Below are 18,011 nucleotides of genomic sequence, written 5' to 3'. Positions count from 1 at the left end.
AGCATATTCTATGGAATCATGCATTTAAGTTAGAACATTGGAAGACGGAGCTACGCTGACAGAGTTTTTTTTTCTCGCGACTCTTCGTCGCCTGGAATACAGTATGTGAGGTCCTTCACAACTCACAGTTTCAGGAAATCACTAAATGAGTGACATGAATAAGACTCATTTTACACCGGAAGGATCCTACTCACTTCCTTTAGTGAAGCAACGCTGATTTGGAAACATTGCCTACAGACGCTCAACTTCTATTGTTGAAAATGTTGTAAAAATTTTAGCGTCAACATGTGAGTTTTTGAATTTGTATAGGTGTGATTTTGTGAGCAGCGAGCTCGAAGCGTCTCTTCCGCCCCCCCTTCACTCATGGCCAGTATTGTCAGCGGACGGGCCTAGAATTTTTACCCAGGATGCACAGCAGTTTTAAAATATTTACTTTATTTTGATTCATTTTCTATGTTAAATATTAATATTAACGTATTACGCTCACTCGTTCTTGGAAATACCGTTCTAAATTCATAACTATTTTTGTCAACGTGTATCCCTTTTCGTACAAGACATTTGGCTCTTGTAACTGTCAAAATTAATAATAACTAAAGATGTTTTCCTCTCTCTCTCTCCTACAAACATGGATGCCGATTAGTAGCAGACAGTTTGAAAGGCAGCCGCAGGAAAATAGGCTTATTTCAAGTACTGAGAGAGATGACAGTTTATGACACCAATATAAATGTATTCTATGTATATTTTACTTTTATTCTGTATATAGTATCATGTATTTCTCTTATTCGTAGTATTAGTTACAAGTGAAAATAATCATGTTGTTTGAAAACTCCATAGATTTCTGTTGGGAGCAGAAGCTTCAAATGTTACCGCCATTTGAAGTGATAGCAGCACCTGTCAAAGGATGGCTGGAAGAAAATGCATCCAGAAGCAGGTTTCCGAGTTGGTATTTGCGGAAGACCTCCCAGTAGAATCGCCGGAGGCACAAAAACTTTTGTTGAAAGGCTCGAAAAGGAGCGAGTCCTTCCTTTTCTTGGTTTTGGTGCGATTAATATACTTGTTCAGCGGGAGAACAAGTAAGTTGATTCTTAGCTCTAGAGGAGAAAACGTCGTTTGATTGTTGAAGGAAGTCATCTATACTTCCTTACGTATCGGGCAGTTTTGACCCAGGAAAACGTGTGAGCATCGGTCTCCCAGGGATTTCCTGTTGAACATACATGAACCGACATGTATCGGGAAACCGTGTGTGTGGTGAACTTTGCTTTTACTCAGTGCCTTCTATTGTGAGATACATCAAAGCGTTGAACAGTGCTGATATTTGAAAGTTGTGAAAAACTACGTCATCCGTATCGACGACCATTTACCATGAAAAGTTACTTTTAACATATTTTTTTTCATCACAACACAGTGCTATCTGTACCTCATGAAGCAGAACTAAGTAGACAAATTTTTGTCTAAAAACCCCATCTTAGCACAGGGGTACATTTACCACTTCCAGTATGGAAGTGGAAACATAATTATATAATATCTCTAGTTGAGATATTATAGGCCTGTCACGTCATTTAAGGCAGTGCCTCCTTGGACTCTTGAACAAGGATCCAAGCAATAGGAAAATTGCTTGTTTTACGGACATATAATATGTCCACTTCAAGATAATTCGTCATCCAGCTTATTAATTTGAAGGAACATTGCAGCTTCTCCAGTAGAATGAGAATGTACCAACGAAGTGGTGACTTCAAGCTAGAACTGTGCGTGTGAGTGTTACTTCTGCTACTGGAACAGTGCGCCGAACATAGTAACATATTTGATCAGTTTATATTCTTTTAAATTTTATATTCATCAAAGTGTTGCATCAATATTAAAATATGTGTTATTGAATTCCTCCTCTCTGAGACAGTCAGAGACTTTGAACTCAAAAAAATGAGGAGCTAAAGAAATTTTGTATATAAAATTCCAATCGTTGTCTGAGATCAAACAGATCTCTAAAATTCAAGTTTCCACACATCCTCTTTTATTTTTTTATAACGAATAGGGAAAAGAAAAATGTGGTGTATATATATATAATTTTATAGTGTATGTGTTAGTAGTGCACTACTGAAGGAAAGTTCAAAGTTAATGTGTAAATGGAGTGTTAACGTATTATCAGCACTCATCCTATGTTCTACAAACACGGAAATAAACCGCCATCTTTACCCAGTATTTCCATTGGTCTGTTCTTGCTGCAGGGTGAGTACCTGTTACTAATTCAAAAATGTTTTGTTTCAGGAGTGTGAGACAAGGAAGCATTTTCCCTTGTTGTTTGTATATCTGACCAGCTCTCTGAATGTGGCCCAGAGAGTATTATGCCCATAGAACCAAAGCTTACAGTCATGAGTATAGTGAGTTTTAAAACAGGCTGCTACCTGTTAGTTTAAAGTAGATATTTTTTTAACCTATTTGTTATTTGCATAAACTCACTATAGTAGCTTCTAGGCCATGACTGTCATACAGAGTACCCTGAGATCTGTAGTTCTGGTTAACTAAATTTCATATGCTCTACCGAATTTATATGTGGCAGTGGTGGCTTCTACAGGATATTACCATTCACTCCAAGCAGGGAATTAAGTATGCAGATGACTGTAATTTGCATATTATGAAAATTTTTACCTTGTATTTGAATATTCCCAGCCACTCCACCTTATTTTATTAATTTTATTTGTGTTGGTGTTTCTTGGTATCCTTAGTTTCGGCTCTGGCTACCTGCACCTCACAACATTCGTGGCTACCCAGCTGCAGGGCTCGATATTCCACGCTCTTGCGCCAATAATCTTGGCGCCAACAGCGTTAAGGGCGATAGAGTATTCCTTATATACTCCTTGGTCAGTATACATTTGAAGTAAATTTTCGGTTTATGTTTTTGTCTATCCCTCTGAAAATTTCCAAGAACTGCGGTGTCTTGTATGTTGAATTTTTGTTTTGTGTTTTGAATTATTTGCGTGGTAACAGTGTATTAGAGAATTCAGGCCTATTGAAGTTAGGGGGGAAGAAAACCCTTGTAAATTTTTGTTTTAATGGTAGTTACGAGAGCACAGGCTCGTAAAGTGGAAAACATGGACCATCAGTTTGTTAACGAAGATTTCGCTCAGAGAGCTGACGAGCTCTCAGAGGAGAGTAGTGTTGACGCGCAGGGCACTAACGAGCGCACGGACAGCGTAGTGGGAAACGCTGATGTGGTGGAAACGGTTCCGCCAGCCACCGGTAGGGAACCGGAAGTGCCGTTGCGGGAGGAAAGGGACGAAACGACTGTAAATCCGGAACATATTGTTAGCCCAGCCGTGAACGAAGGTAGCACTTTGGAAAATATCAGTAGTCTAAATCTTGCGACCATATTAGGCGAGATATTGCAGGGCCAGCGGAAAATAGAGGAAAGTACAAGGAAATTAGAGGCTAAATTAGAATCAAAATTAGAAGAAAGCTCAAAGGGTTTAGAGAGAAGTCTAGAACAAGTACGTAACGAAACAAGACAGAATAGTGAAAGGTTAGAACAAAGAGTAGAGACCGGCCTGGAGCAAGTACATAGAGAGACGAAAGATATGTATAAACGTCTCGAACAGGCCATCGAGTCCAGTAATGCTCGTCTTGAACTCCAGTGAACGTGAGCTGACCGAGCGGCTAGAGATCACCACAGTAGAGCTTAGGGGGGAGATCGAAGGCGCTCGTGAAGACCTCAACTCACGTGTTACGGAAACGGCAAAGAAACTCGAAGAAAATTATACTGATCTCACAAAGAATATACAGCGGGTCTCGTCTCGTGTAGAACAGACCACCCAACAGTTAAACAATCAGGTCAGGAGAGTGGAAGTGAGCTTCGCTTCCCAACTAGCCAGGCTCAGGGGGGAAATCGAGGAGGAAACGCAGCTCGAGGAAATACGATCGGAGTGCAACGGTAGCATCCAGCAGATGCATGACACCGTTCAAGACGTATGCACTCAGTTGGAGAAGAAGATGGAGGAATGGAAAAACTCCATGCAGAAGGAGACGAGCGAGGTGATCGAGGGACGTCTCGCGAACATCTCCGTCTCCGCCACGCAAGAACGACCTCCATCGCCGAACAACACCTCGAGTCGCGACTTGCCCGGTTCTCAACCTGGGAACCTAGCTAAAGCCCACGAGACAGACCCTGTCCCGTCAACGTCTCGCTCATGCAATCATGAGACAAGACAGAATCTTGCCACAGCATTAGGTCTCATACACAGAGACGTTACTTTGCCTGTTTATAAGGGAACCGAGACAGAAACCGAGACATATAATTTTCTTCAAGACCTGGACCGATACTTCGAGGTTACTGGGGTACCAGACGAGATGAGATTGAGCTTCATCCCAAGGGCTGTGAGAAATACCTCGTATCAGTGGTTCCAAGTGAACCGGAGTAAGATCAGAACCTATGAAGATTTCGTGCATGAATTCAGGCAGTGCTACTTAAGTGAAGAACGTTTGGAAAATTTGAGGGCTAACATACTAACTTCACATTTCGATAGTCGTGTGCACAAATCCCCAGCAGAATATCTGCTGGATTTGCTGCACAAGAATAGCATCTTGGAGCCGCGCATGTCAGATGCTACATTGTTGAAAGTACTCCCACGGCACTTTCCAAACTGGTTATTTCGGGCTATTGTCTCGTCTCGCCCGAAAACCATTGCAGAATTACTTAATTTAGTTCAAGAACTGCAGTCTTCAATGACGAATCGAGACCAGTTCTACCAACAGAACCCTAGGAAAGGGGTCAACATGCTCCAGGCGAGCATTGACAGCGAGGAAAATAACCCCTCAGGCCTTAGCGGTAAGCAGCTGGCTCGTAAGCAAATAAATAGAACGCGAGATAACCAGCGTCCTTATCAGAGACGTAGACAACACACGAACCAAAACAACCAGCGCTCACCTCCATGTAATCAGAGCATCGGAAGTGGGTCGTCTGGTTGGTCACGTGGGGGGAACTCCCACACCCACCACAACAACAACAGTCGTGTAGTCCGCGGTAGGAGGGGAGAAACGCGCAATACGGATAGTCAGCGAGGGAATTCCTTCAGACGAGAGGAGGAAGAAATTCAATTGCTCGAACACTATGACCGTACGCCCCCTCCTCCAAGTCAGAATACAAATGTTACCAGGAGTAACCAATCCTCATCTCCTTCTTCAAGGGAATGAGGATTGTCCGCACATACTTGCGGCGGCGGTAGGATGGACACGGAGAGAACTTGTTCATCCGAGTTGACTAAATTACATCCCAAGTATGTGCGAAATTCAGAAACTAGTTTAGAGAAGGAAAATATTGATGACTCTTGCGAAACCGCAGTGAAAGAAATTTATGTATCAGAAAAAGAAAAAGAAGAAGAAAATTGCAATTTGTGTTTACAAATAAAAACTAAGAAGTATTTTGATGAAGGCATGTTAGAAAATAAATTAGTATTACTAAGTAGGAACGGAGAACATATAGACATTGATAGGGAAATTTATGAGGAAGCGAATGGCATTTTTAAGAACCTTTTTGACTCTAGTAATGAAGCATTACCTGCAAATAACGCCATCTCACTACCAGAGATAAATGTGTGTTTATTTGGAAAAGAAGTAAATTGTTTATTGGATACCGGGGCGACCTGCTCCGCAATTTCAAAAGAATGTTGGGACACCGTCTCAAATAGCCAACCCACACCCGCATTTTTGAGTGCGAAGAATATACGGGTAACGTCCGCTTTTGGTAGTAAATCAGCAACGCTAATTGGCCAAACTCTGTTAGTCATTGTGATACAAGGGAAGGAATATCATACTTTAGGTATAATAATTGCAGGCTTAAATAGGTCTTTGATACTAGGATCCAACTTTTTCACTGAATCTCGTGCCGTGTTAGACTATGACACCGGCCTTCTACATCTCAAACATCCTCATGATGTAGAAGTAGCGTTTAGATCTGTAGATTGCGAGACTGAAGATCTAGTAGTTCGATGTTTGGAGTTGAATGGAGAGTGCTTAAAACCATTTAGTTTAATGGATGAATTGGATAATGTTAATTGTAATTTTTCCCCGTCAGACGAAAGACGGAAGGCCATACGGGTTAGTGCACAAAATGAGTATAAGACCTCCAGAGAGCAGGCCACTCGTGCCCCAAACTTGGACGATGGAAGGTTCCCAAGTGCCCAAGAAATGGCAGTTCACGTATTCCCACCAGAAGAGTGGATGAAAGTGAAGACTCGCGCCTCCCATTCAGAGATAGAAGAGTTTGTATCGAACTACTCAGATCTCTCAGCCTCACAAAGAGATAGTTTGAAAGCTCTGCTACTCAAGCATCAAGCCCTTTTTGATGTCAAGCCAGGTTGCATAACTAACTACGTGCATGAGATTGGAGTAACGGACGAACGTCCAATCAAGACCAAAATCTATCCTTACCCTAAGAGATACAGGAACTTAGTATCCAATGAAATTTCGAGATGGCTAGCGTGGGGGGTGATCAAGAAACAGCCTACGGCGTATATCAACCCTCTGGTAGTGACACCTAAGAGTGATGGACGTATTCGAGTCTGTATCGATGGCCGAGCTCTGGCCAAAATATCTGGCGATCTATCTGACAGACCAATGCCACCCTTATCTGTTTTCCAGGACATATGTGATAATTCTTGGTTCAGCTGTGTAGATGCAACTGAAATGTTCCTACAGATAAAGGTTAAGGAAAGCGACCAAAAATATTTAGGATTCTTACATGAAGGCATATCCTATGTTTTTCAGAAACTACCGTTTGGGACTAAACAAAGCCTTGCTTCTTGTGTTAGAGCTTTAGATATGCTTATAGGAACTGAAGCGCGAGAGTACTGCGGCGCGTATATCGATGACCTGATTTTAGCCGACAGGAGCTTCAGTGATCATCTTGTACACCTCGACAGAGTGTTGGGTTTACTCACTGTGGGTGGCCTAACTCTCAGGCTGAAAAAGTGTAATTTCGCAAGGAAAAGTTTAAACATACTTGGTTTCCAACTTTCTCAATCCGGTATCGGTAAAGATCCGGAGAAAGTGAAGTCGGTGTTGGATTTCAGAACACCCCGGAACGTGAAGGAACTGCGTTCCTTCATTGGCTACTGCCAATATTACAGATGCTTCAGTAGGAAGTACTCGGAAGTTCTCCATCCGTTGTTCAACCTACTGAAGAAGAATGTGAGGTTCAAGTGGGAACCCGAACATCAGGCAGCGATGGAGAAGATCAAACAGATCTTCCGAGAAGAAGTTGTGTTGAAGACCGTCCTGCCTGATAAACAACTCATTTTAGAATCTGATGCGTGTGACATTGCGTGTTCATCTCTATTGTACCAGCGTGATGATAATGATGACATTAGGGTCATCGCTTTCACATCACGCGTGTTCAATGCTGCGCAGAAGAATTACTCTGTAACTGAAAAGGAGTTCTTTGAACTGATAGATGGGGTTGTTAAATTCAAACAATATTTAGTAGGAACTAAATTCATAATTCGCAGTGACCACCTTGCTCTTAAGTTTATTCTATACTGTAGGCTTACAAACCAGCGCATCACCCGGTGGACGATGCTGCTCTCCAATTTTAACTTTGAATTTCAGTTTGTAAAATCCAATGAAAATTTGAGTGATTATCACTCAAGGTACCCTCCTCACACAGAAGAAGACTTCAGTGTTGCACGGAAGCCTATCCTCCAGGAGTCGCTGATGTCCATCCTGACGGAAATTCCATGTGAGTTGAGGAAGATGATAGCCATACTACCGGAGATGCAGTCTTCAGATCCGGTCTACGGCAAGATCAAGAGAGAAGTAGAAGAGAAGACGGACTCACCAAGAGTGAATGGTGCTTGTCACCGTTTTGAAGTGTTGAACGGACGCTTGTGTAAGCGTGACCGGGAAGGAGTCCGAATATGCATCCCAGAAGTGTTAGTAATTCCACTGCTCGATTATTACCATTAGATCGGGGGCACATGTCGGCCAGCAAATTACTTCCACTTCTATCTGAATTCTTCGTATGGCCAAAGAGGCGAGCAAGCGTGAGGAAATTTTGTGCTTCCTGCGAATTATGTCAGAAAAGCAACCCTCCCCAATGTTATCGGTCGGGACCACTGAATCCCGTCGTCGTGGAGAAGCCAGGCTACTTGGTCTGTGCTGATTGGTTAGGACCCATAACCAAAGGAATTGGGGGAGTCCACTACATTCTAGTGTTCTACGATGCATTTTCTAAACTCATTGATTTATATGCTTGTAGGAAAGCAAACACTACCACTGCAATAAGAAAGCTTAAGGACTACTTAAAAGTAAACCCTAGTGTGGAAGTCGTCTTAACGGACAGAGGGTCACCTTTCCAGTCTGACCGCTGGAAGAATGAATTAGCAGACATTGGTATCAGGCACATTACTTCCACTCCATATTATCCCCAGGGAGAAATGGCGGAAGTCGCCGTGAAGGCGACCGTATGTTTACTGCGTAAATTGTGTCATGATAACCAAAGATTGTGGCCCAAATACTTAGAGAAAATAGAGAAGTGTTTGAATTCTGCGAAACACTTGACCACTGGCGTGTCAGCCTATGAATGTCATTTTGGACAGTCTATGTCTAGAGACATAGCCAGGCTCTTCGAGATCCCAGAAGTGGATCAGCGCCATGACGTGCAGTATTACATAGAGATTGCTAGGAAGAATCACAAAAAGAATGCTGCTGCACGAAAGAGAAATTTTGACAAGTCAAACCGTACAATAGAGTACAATGTGGGTGACCTTGTTTTATCTAGAGTTTTCCCGAAGTCGGATGCTCTAGCAGGTGTTTCGAAAAAACTCTTACTCTTATATTCAGGCCCGTGGAAAATTGTCGCTACTACGGGAAAGGATATGTACACACTAGCGGATCCTGCGACTGATGAGGTCAAGATGACCAGAAATGCCTTCCTCTTAAAACAGTATATTGCTAGAGAAGAAGCAAACCACAGTGGTACTGGTGCAATAGAGACGCAATAGTATCACACATGACGCATCGAACCCCGGACTGGACAACTAGTGTACATAGTGTAGTGCTATAGTGTTTATGTTTATGTAATAGTGTATTAGTGTTTATGTATTTATGGGGAACTTATGTATATTCAGGTTAAGTCAAGTTAGGGCTTCCTGAATTCTCTACATTTAGCTTTTGTTTATTGGTATTTCTGTTTATTGTGTTTACTTTGTGATTTACATTGTATGTTTTTTTTATAAACTTACGTATTTGTGATTATGTTTCAGGAACAAAAACGTGCCCTCTTTATGATCTATGTCCTGTACTAGCAAGTACAGCACCTAGAATCATAGGGGGGAAAAACTGTAAAAGGCCGAAGTCCTTCTCCTTCATCTGCACATCGAAATGCAGATGAGGGGCACATTTACATATCATTATGTAAATAGATTAATTTGTGATACAATTAATTGCTTGAAAATTAGTATGCATATTGAATATTATCTAGTTATTATGATTAAAAATGTTTAAACACCGAGCGTAGTACGGAAATATTAATACAATATTGTATTATATTGTATTTATTCATGTATGTTATTTCTTTTATAGACTAATGATATTTGATTTTATTTGCGTGCATCTCATTACTGGGTCATTGTATTATATATAGTATAAATGGGGATGAAGGAAGATAGTAATTATATTACTCTACATTGGATTAATTAAAGAAGAAATAAAAGCATATTCTATGGAATCATGCATTTAAGTTAGAACATTGGAAGACGGAGCTACGCTGACAGAGTTTTTTTTTCTCGCGACTCTTCGTCGCCTGGAATACAGTATGTGAGGTCCTTCACAACTCACAGTTTCAGGAAATCACTAAATGAGTGACATGAATAAGACTCATTTTACACCGGAAGGATCCTACTCACTTCCTTTAGTGAAGCAACGCTGATTTGGAAACATTGCCTACAGACGCTCAACTTCTATTGTTGAAAATGTTGTAAAAATTTTAGCGTCAACATGTGAGTTTTTGAATTTGTATAGGTGTGATTTTGTGAGCAGCGAGCTCGAAGCGTCTCTTCCGCCCCCCTTCACTCATGGCCAGTATCGTCAGCGGACGGGCCTAGAATTTTTACCCAGGATGCACAGCAGTTTTAAAATGTTTACTTTATTTTGATTCATTTTCTATGTTAAATATTAATATTAACGTATTACGCTCACTCGTTCTTGGAAATATCGTTCTAAATTCATGACTATTTTTGTCAACGTGTATCCCTTTTCGTACAAGACATTTGGCTCTTGTAACTGTCAAAATTAATAATAACTAAAGATGTTTTCCTCTCTCTCTCTCCTACAAACATGGATGCCGATTAGTAGCAGACAGTTTGAAAGGCAGCCGCAGGAAAATAGGCTTATTTCAAGTACTGAGAGAGATGACAGTTTATGACACCAATATAAATGTATTCTATGTATATTTTACTTTTATTCTGTATATAGTATCATGTATTTCTCTTATTCGTAGTATTAGTTACAAGTGAAAATAATCATGTTGTTTGAAAACTCCATAGATTTCTGTTGGGAGCAGAAGCTTCAAATGTTACCGCCATTTGAAGTGATAGCAGCACCTGTCAAAGGATGGCTGGAAGAAAATGCATCCAGAAGCAGGTTTCCGAGTTGGTATTTGCGGAAGACCTCCCAGTAGAATCGCCGGAGGCACAAAAACTTTTGTTGAAAGGCTCGAAAAGGAGCGAGTCCTTCCTTTTCTTGGTTTTGGTGCGATTAATATACTTGTTCAGCGGGAGAACAAGTAAGTTGATTCTTAGCTCTAGAGGAGAAAACGTCGTTTGATTGTTGAAGGAAGTCATCTATACTTCCTTACGTATCGGGCAGTTTTGACCCAGGAAAACGTGTGAGCATCGGTCTCCCAGGGATTTCCTGTTGAACATACATGAACCGACATGTATCGGGAAACCGTGTGTGTGGTGAACTTTGCTTTTACTCAGTGCCTTCTATTGTGAGATACATCAAAGCGTTGAACAGTGCTAATATTTGAAAGTTGTGAAAAACTACGTCATCCGTATCGACGACCATTTACCATGAAAAGTTACTTTTAACATAATTTTTTTTCATCACAACACAGTGCTATCTGTACCTCATGAAGCAGAACTAAGTAGACAAATTTTTGTCTAAAAACCCCATCTTAGCACAGGGGTACATTTACCACTTCCAGTATGGAAGTGGAAACATAATTATATAATATCTCTAGTTGAGATATTATAGGCCTGTCACGTCATTTAAGGCAGTGCCTCCTTGGACTCTTGAACAAGGATCCAAGCAATAGGAAAATCGCTTGTCTTACGGACATATAATATGTCCACTTCAAGATAATTCGTCATCCAGCTTATTAATTTGAAGGAACATTGCAGCTTCTCCAGTAGAATGAGAATGTACCAACGACGTGGTGACTTCAAGCTAGAACTGTGCGTGTGAGTGTTACTTCTGCTACTGGAACAGTGCGCCGAACATAGTAACATATTTGATCAGTTTATATTCTTTTAAATTTTATATTCATCAAAGTGTTGCATCAATATTAAAATATGTGTTATTGAATTCCTCCTCTCTGAGACAGTCAGAGACTTTGAACTCAAAAAAATGAGGAGCTAAAGAAATTTTGTATATAAAATTCCAATCGTTGTCTGAGATCAAACAGATCTCTAAAATTCAAGTTTCCACACATCCTCTTTTATTTTTTTATAACGAATAGGGAAAAGAAAAATGTGGTGTATATATATATAATTTTATAGTGTATGTGTTAGTAGTGCACTACTGAAGGAAAGTTCAAAGTTAATGTGTAAATGGAGTGTTAACGTATTATCAGCACTCATCCTATGTTCTACAAACACGGAAATAAACCGCCATCTTTACCCAGTATTTCCATTGGTCTGTTCTTGCTGCAGGGTGAGTACCTGTTACTAATTCAAAAATGTTTTGTTTCAGGAGTGTGAGACAAGGAAGCATTTTCCCTTGTTGTTTGTATATCTGACCAGCTCTCTGAATGTGGCCCAGAGAGTATTATGCCCATAGAACCAAAGCTTACAGTCATGAGTATAGTGAGTTTTAAAACAGGCTGCTACCTGTTAGTTTAAAGTAGATATTTTTTTTAACCTATTTGTTATTTGCATAAACTCACTATAGTAGCTTCTAGGCCATGACTGTCATACAGAGTACCCTGAGATCTGTAGTTCTGGTTAACTAAATTTCATATGCTCTACCGAATTTATATGTGGCAGTGGTGGCTTCTACAGGATATTACCATTCACTCCAAGCAGGGAATTAAGTATGCAGATGACTGTAATTTGCATATTATGAAAATTTTTACCTTGTATTTGAATATTCCCAGCCACTCCACCTTATTTTATTAATTTTATTTGTGTTGGTGTTTCTTGGTATCCTTAGTTTCGGCTCTGGCTACCTGCACCTCACATGACGGTTTTGATTACAAAGCTAGAAAAGCTTAACATGACATTAAAAAAAAAAACATGACATGACATGACATGACATGTTGCAATATCAACAATGACTAACAAAAATGTATATCTTTCTACCACTCTTTTTTTAATGACTTTGGAACGAATGGATCAATTTCCGTACAGATGATAACATTATTTCTTACTCCAGTAATGGACAAACCAAGACAGAGGAATGAGATGGGGGGCAAGTACTTGTAAACATACAAGAAATCGCAATTCAGAAGTTTATGTGCTATTTTCAATCATGGGCACCACCAAGGGTTCTCGAGTACACCAAAATTGTCTTGCGCTTCAGTATTTATATTAAAATACTTATTGTTTTCGTGTAGACGATATCTGACAACGTAACACATACTTGAATGGGCTCCCAAAATTATGCAGAAATCAGCGCCTTTGCATGCAATAATTTCATTTACGTGAAAAATTACTGTAATATCTGTTGCACTGTAGTTTGGTACCCCATCTGTACAACTACAATAACTGCACTGAAATTTATCATTCACTTTAATGCTACTAACAGGAGAGGTATGTACACTCATGTCCAAAATGATTGTCGCATATCTACAACTGTCTTCTTGTAAAAATATAATTTGATAATGATTTTGCAGGGTACATTTAATGCTGATACTATGTGTATAATCGGAAATTGTATATTTGTGGTAAATTTCATAGGAAAAGAATTGTAAATACGAAAATTAGAATGAATAAAACAAAATGTTGCTAAATGGACAAGAAAGTTTTATTTTCGTTTTATTGTTCTAATTTATTGCTCTTTTGACATGAAATTTGCCAGATACCTGTCTTTGCAGATTATACACATACTATCATTGTAAGAATTACCAGGTGAATTCGTTATCAAATTATATTTCTAGAACAAGATATATATATATATATATATATATATATATATATATATATATATATATATATATATATATATATATATATAGACATGCGACAATGATTTTGGACATGAGTGTATGTTCCTACCGACTGTAAAACAATGTGTATCCATTCGAGAACTTCCTTTGACAGTTACATGGTGAACCTTTCGAACGACCCTTGTATTTTATCGCTGACAATATTGCATATGTTACACTCACATTTGTGCGAGGTCTATTTATAAGTTTATCTCCAACCAAAACAAGAATAATTGTATTGCGCTCTGACAAAGAGATCAGTAATCGTTTGCTTTGCCCATTCAAGTGTTCCATAAATAACAAGAACGTATTTTTTTTCGCCATTGAGTTGTACAGTGAAAATGATAATCTTCGTGTTGATGTTAATTCAAATAAAAAATCAATGAAAGAAAAAAATCAAGTTACGTGACAAGCGACCGGAAGCGATCCTAACGTAATGTCAAATGGACAATAAAGTAATAATTGCTCTGTCACGTATCCCTGAACGAATAAACATCGCCGAAGAAAGTCAAGGACAAGAAGAAGCTCTTTCGTATATTTTACTCAATGGATGATTTTTTTTTCTTTCACTACAAATTTATGAAGTCAAAAACAACATGTAAGGTAAGTTAGCAACAGAATCTCTCATACTCAATTTGATTCGTTTGAATGTTATATAATATCAGTAAGTATGGGGTGCACCCACTTGTCATAAGGGTAGAGAATAATTTGTGGCCCTTACCTCGGTTGCACTCCACTCTTCTGCGTAGCCCTTATTGAGTTCATGTAAGTGCATGACAAATTCGTATCCTCTGTTGCGAAAGTCCCCGTAATAGGCTGTGTCTCGCCTTTCCGCTCAGCAGTTCAAAGAAAACTTCCCTTTGTGTCAAGCAGATGAAATTCGTGCAAATGAATTACATATTCGTATCGTTCATTATAACGCTCTGAAATATCATTTCGTGCGTTTAGATTTACCAGTTCAAATGAATTTTATTCGTGGAAGGAAATGATATATTGTATTCTATCCCTCACCCCATTTGTGCCGGTGATGTTTATTTTTTGCAGGTGAATTACAAATGTGTATTGCATATCATAACTTTTTCCTACATAATTTCGTACCTTTCAGGCCGGTAGTCTAAATGATCCTTCCTTCTGTGTCAGACATATGTAATTCGTGCAAATGAGTTAGAAACTCATATTGTTCACCATAACGTTCCCATATATAATTTCGTACATTTAGATATTGTCGTTTTAAATGAGTTTTCTTCCTGCGATAGGCATATTGAATCGTACATGGAGATTACATAGTTGTACGAGTACATATTATACCTACAACACATAGCAGTGCCACGTGTACACTATGCGAAGGTATTTGGTTTGTATGGCGTAACATTTTTTCGATTAATATTGAAATCGGAAATTGTAATGGATTTCTGTCATTTCAAATTTCAATCGAGATATTAGAAAATCAAATTAAATCTTTAAGATTTACGTCCCACAGTTATGCCGGTTAGGATAATGGAGACGGTGATGATGAGGAATGAATGAAATGGTGGAATGTGGGAGGAAACGGGAGAACCCCGAGAAAACCCACGAGCACGGTGTTTGTCCACCACAAAGTTCACACAGCGCGAGCTGTGATCGAACCAGGGACCCCAAGCACCGGAGGTGAACGTTCTACCACTGAGCCACCGCGCCCCCAATAGAGAGATTAGAGTGGAGATGGAAATATATTCTTGGGATACTCAATCGACTGCAGAAATCTACTTCTCACTAGCTATTACGGTTTTTATTCTATGACAATCGATGTCTCGTGAATATATTGTTCAATGTAAGATAGCCCCTGTAATAAAAAGTTCACAGTTTTCTGGGACACACCAAGTACATTCCTCTTAGATTTTCCTCACTGCGTCCTAGAAGATGTTTGTGATAAAACGTCTTTTTCGAGGCATTTATTCCGAAGTTGGGCGTCCGCTTTCGCCACGTTTTTTCGCTGTTATCTCCTTTCCACACTTTCTGCAATTTGTTATTAGGTTCATTAATCTGTGCTCTTCACAAACTTTTAAAAGATTTTGCTCGTTATTAACGTATTGCTTCACAAATGTCAAAACTGCAAGTTCATTGCCCTTGTACATTCGCCATGTTGATAACATAAATGCTCGTTTCTTTCCCACAATGCAACTGTTCGGTTACCTTGCGCCAAGTAGTTCCCTCCGCTCGCCGTATAGTCCCATGTTTATAACCTCTTATATATAACAAATAAACAGGTTTTTCGAGACTCTTATACATTATCAAGCACACAAACGATCAAATTATCCATATCTTTCCTGTAAATTTTAAAAATTTTGCTAGAAACGGACGCCCAACTTTGGAATTTAACCCGGTAAGTGCTCCACCACTGAGCCACCGTATCCCGTTTCCACTGTAAAGATTCATATATTTAAATTCACAGAAAATTTCAATAAAACATGCGCTAACCTTACACTCACAAGTCAGTCACTGTCGTGTTTTAAAAACACGATGTCCGGAATAGTTTTGGAACTGGGCGGCCAATAGAAAGTTAATCTAACCTAACAGAAAGTAACCTAATCTAATCTAATTTAATTTAATATAACCTAACCTAACATAACCTGAACCAACAAAAAATACAGAAAATATACCAAGTGTGTAAGAAATTTTAAGGGTTAAGTTCCAAAGTTGGGCGTCCGTTTCCAGCAAAATTTTTAAAATTTACAGGAAAGATATGAAGAATTTGATCGTTGGTGTGCTTGATAATATATAAGAGTCTCGAAAAATCTGTTTATTTGTTATATATAAGCGGTTATAAACATGGGACTATACGGTGAGCGGAGGGAACTACTTGGCGCAAGGTAACCGAACAGTTGCATTGTGGGAAAGAAACGAGCATTTATGTGATCAACATGGCGAATGTACAAGGACAATGAACTAACAGTTTTGACATTTGTGAAGCAATACGTTAATAACGAGCAAAATCTTTTAAAAGTTTGTGAAGAGCACAGATTAATGAACCTAATAACAAATTGCAGAAAGTGTGGAAAGGAGATAACAGCGAAAAAACGTGGCGAAAGCGGACGCCCAACTTCGGAATAAATGCCCACTTACCTATGGTACGTCGGGTCCCTGGTTCGATCCTGGGACAAGTAAGTTTGTGGTGGACAACATCGTGTCGGTGGGTTTTATTGGGGTCCTCCCGTTTCCTCCCACTTTCTTATTCCACCAATTCTTCCGTCATCATTCCGTGGGAGGGATTAAACTGAAGTATTTCATTTTCATTGACAGTGGTAAGAAACAAGACTTTGAGCAGCGACCCGCCACTGTAACCTTCAACGTCCACCTTATTTTCTGTTTATTCGTGGGTTACGAAGCAAATTTCACCGTACAAACATACCTACTAAAAAATGGAAATTGCTAATAAAACACGAATTATTTAGTGTTATGTGAGAATTTCGGCAAAAAAAAAAAAAAAGAAAAAGATTTATAGCCATGTTTGTGAAGACCTCTTCAACTTCATCTTTCTCCATGTCTATCGAAAATATGAAATCTCGTTAATTTATTCAGATTCTTCACAAAATACAAAACAAAAAGTAAAAACACTATATTTATAACAATGTTTGAAGTGTTTCCTTTGACTTCACTTGTACCTTCACCAAATATGTGTATTATCTAGTTTCTGATATTTTTGCCAAAGAGTAGAGGGAGAATTAGTGGAAGATAATTATTTTTTATTTGTGTCATTAAATTTAACTTGAACGTGAAATTGTTTCACAACTTGTATCTTATAAATTCACATTATGTAATGTCCACCTCAGAGAAGAATACAAGTTCGGGGTGAGGAAGCGGGGAACAGAGGGTGTAGTTGTTGCCTTCTGAAAACTTCTACGATAGTTTATTAGTCGTCTCCAAAAGCAAACATTTCTTCAGCGTTGCCAGGAATACGGTGAATGCCACGTTTGTGTGAAAATCCAAAGAAATGTTCCCTGCTGATCATTTGGAGGGAGGAGATGTTATAAATCAAGCTACCCAGCAGTTAAAAGAGCAGAGAAATTCCGTCTTAGTCTTTAAAATGAAGGACGAAATAAAAAAAAAGCGTTTGAAAAACTTATCAATGAATATATTGTATTTGAATTTATACAGTAGACTCTGATTATCCGTCCTAATGGAACGAAAGATCAGGCTGGATACCCAAAAAGCTGATAGGCCGGAGTTCTTTAAACTCATTTCTTTGTATACCCCAAAACAATTTACAAATCCAATCGTGTACGTACTGTACAGTTATAATCAGGAACAGCGGCAACCGTACTGTATTGAGGTTCATTACACACTGACGGACGAAACAATGAAGAATGAGCAGAACGCTGCTCTTTCCCTGTCACAACTTGTATTTTGCATACGAATAGGAGGATCGTAGCAGACGCCCCCTTCCAATGCTTTGGCAATGTTGCCAATGCAACACCTTGCCTTATAAAATAAAACTAGGCCGGATATTCCGGAGTCTACTGTATTTATTAAATACAATTTAAACTGGAATGAGACTAGATAGTTTTATACTGTATAATGCTTGTTGTTGATAACAGCTCTAAATAATTCAAAACTAGAAATT

The 18,011-nt window shown here is 39.2% G+C and overlaps 1 protein-coding gene across 2 annotated transcripts in view; it reads left to right on the top strand.

Annotated features, from left to right (window-relative positions):
- Positions 1 to 18,011, top strand: part of LOC145668959 (uncharacterized) — a 590,098-nt gene that overhangs the window by 266,954 nt on the left and 305,133 nt on the right. The window lies entirely within an intron of this gene.

This window comes from Thermobia domestica, chromosome 13, assembly GCF_964235325.1.
Source record: "Thermobia domestica chromosome 13, izTheDome1.hap1.1, whole genome shotgun sequence".
Classification (NCBI taxonomy): domain Eukaryota; kingdom Metazoa; phylum Arthropoda; class Insecta; order Zygentoma; family Lepismatidae; genus Thermobia; species Thermobia domestica.
This window is presented reverse-complemented; position numbering and strand designations above follow the sequence as displayed.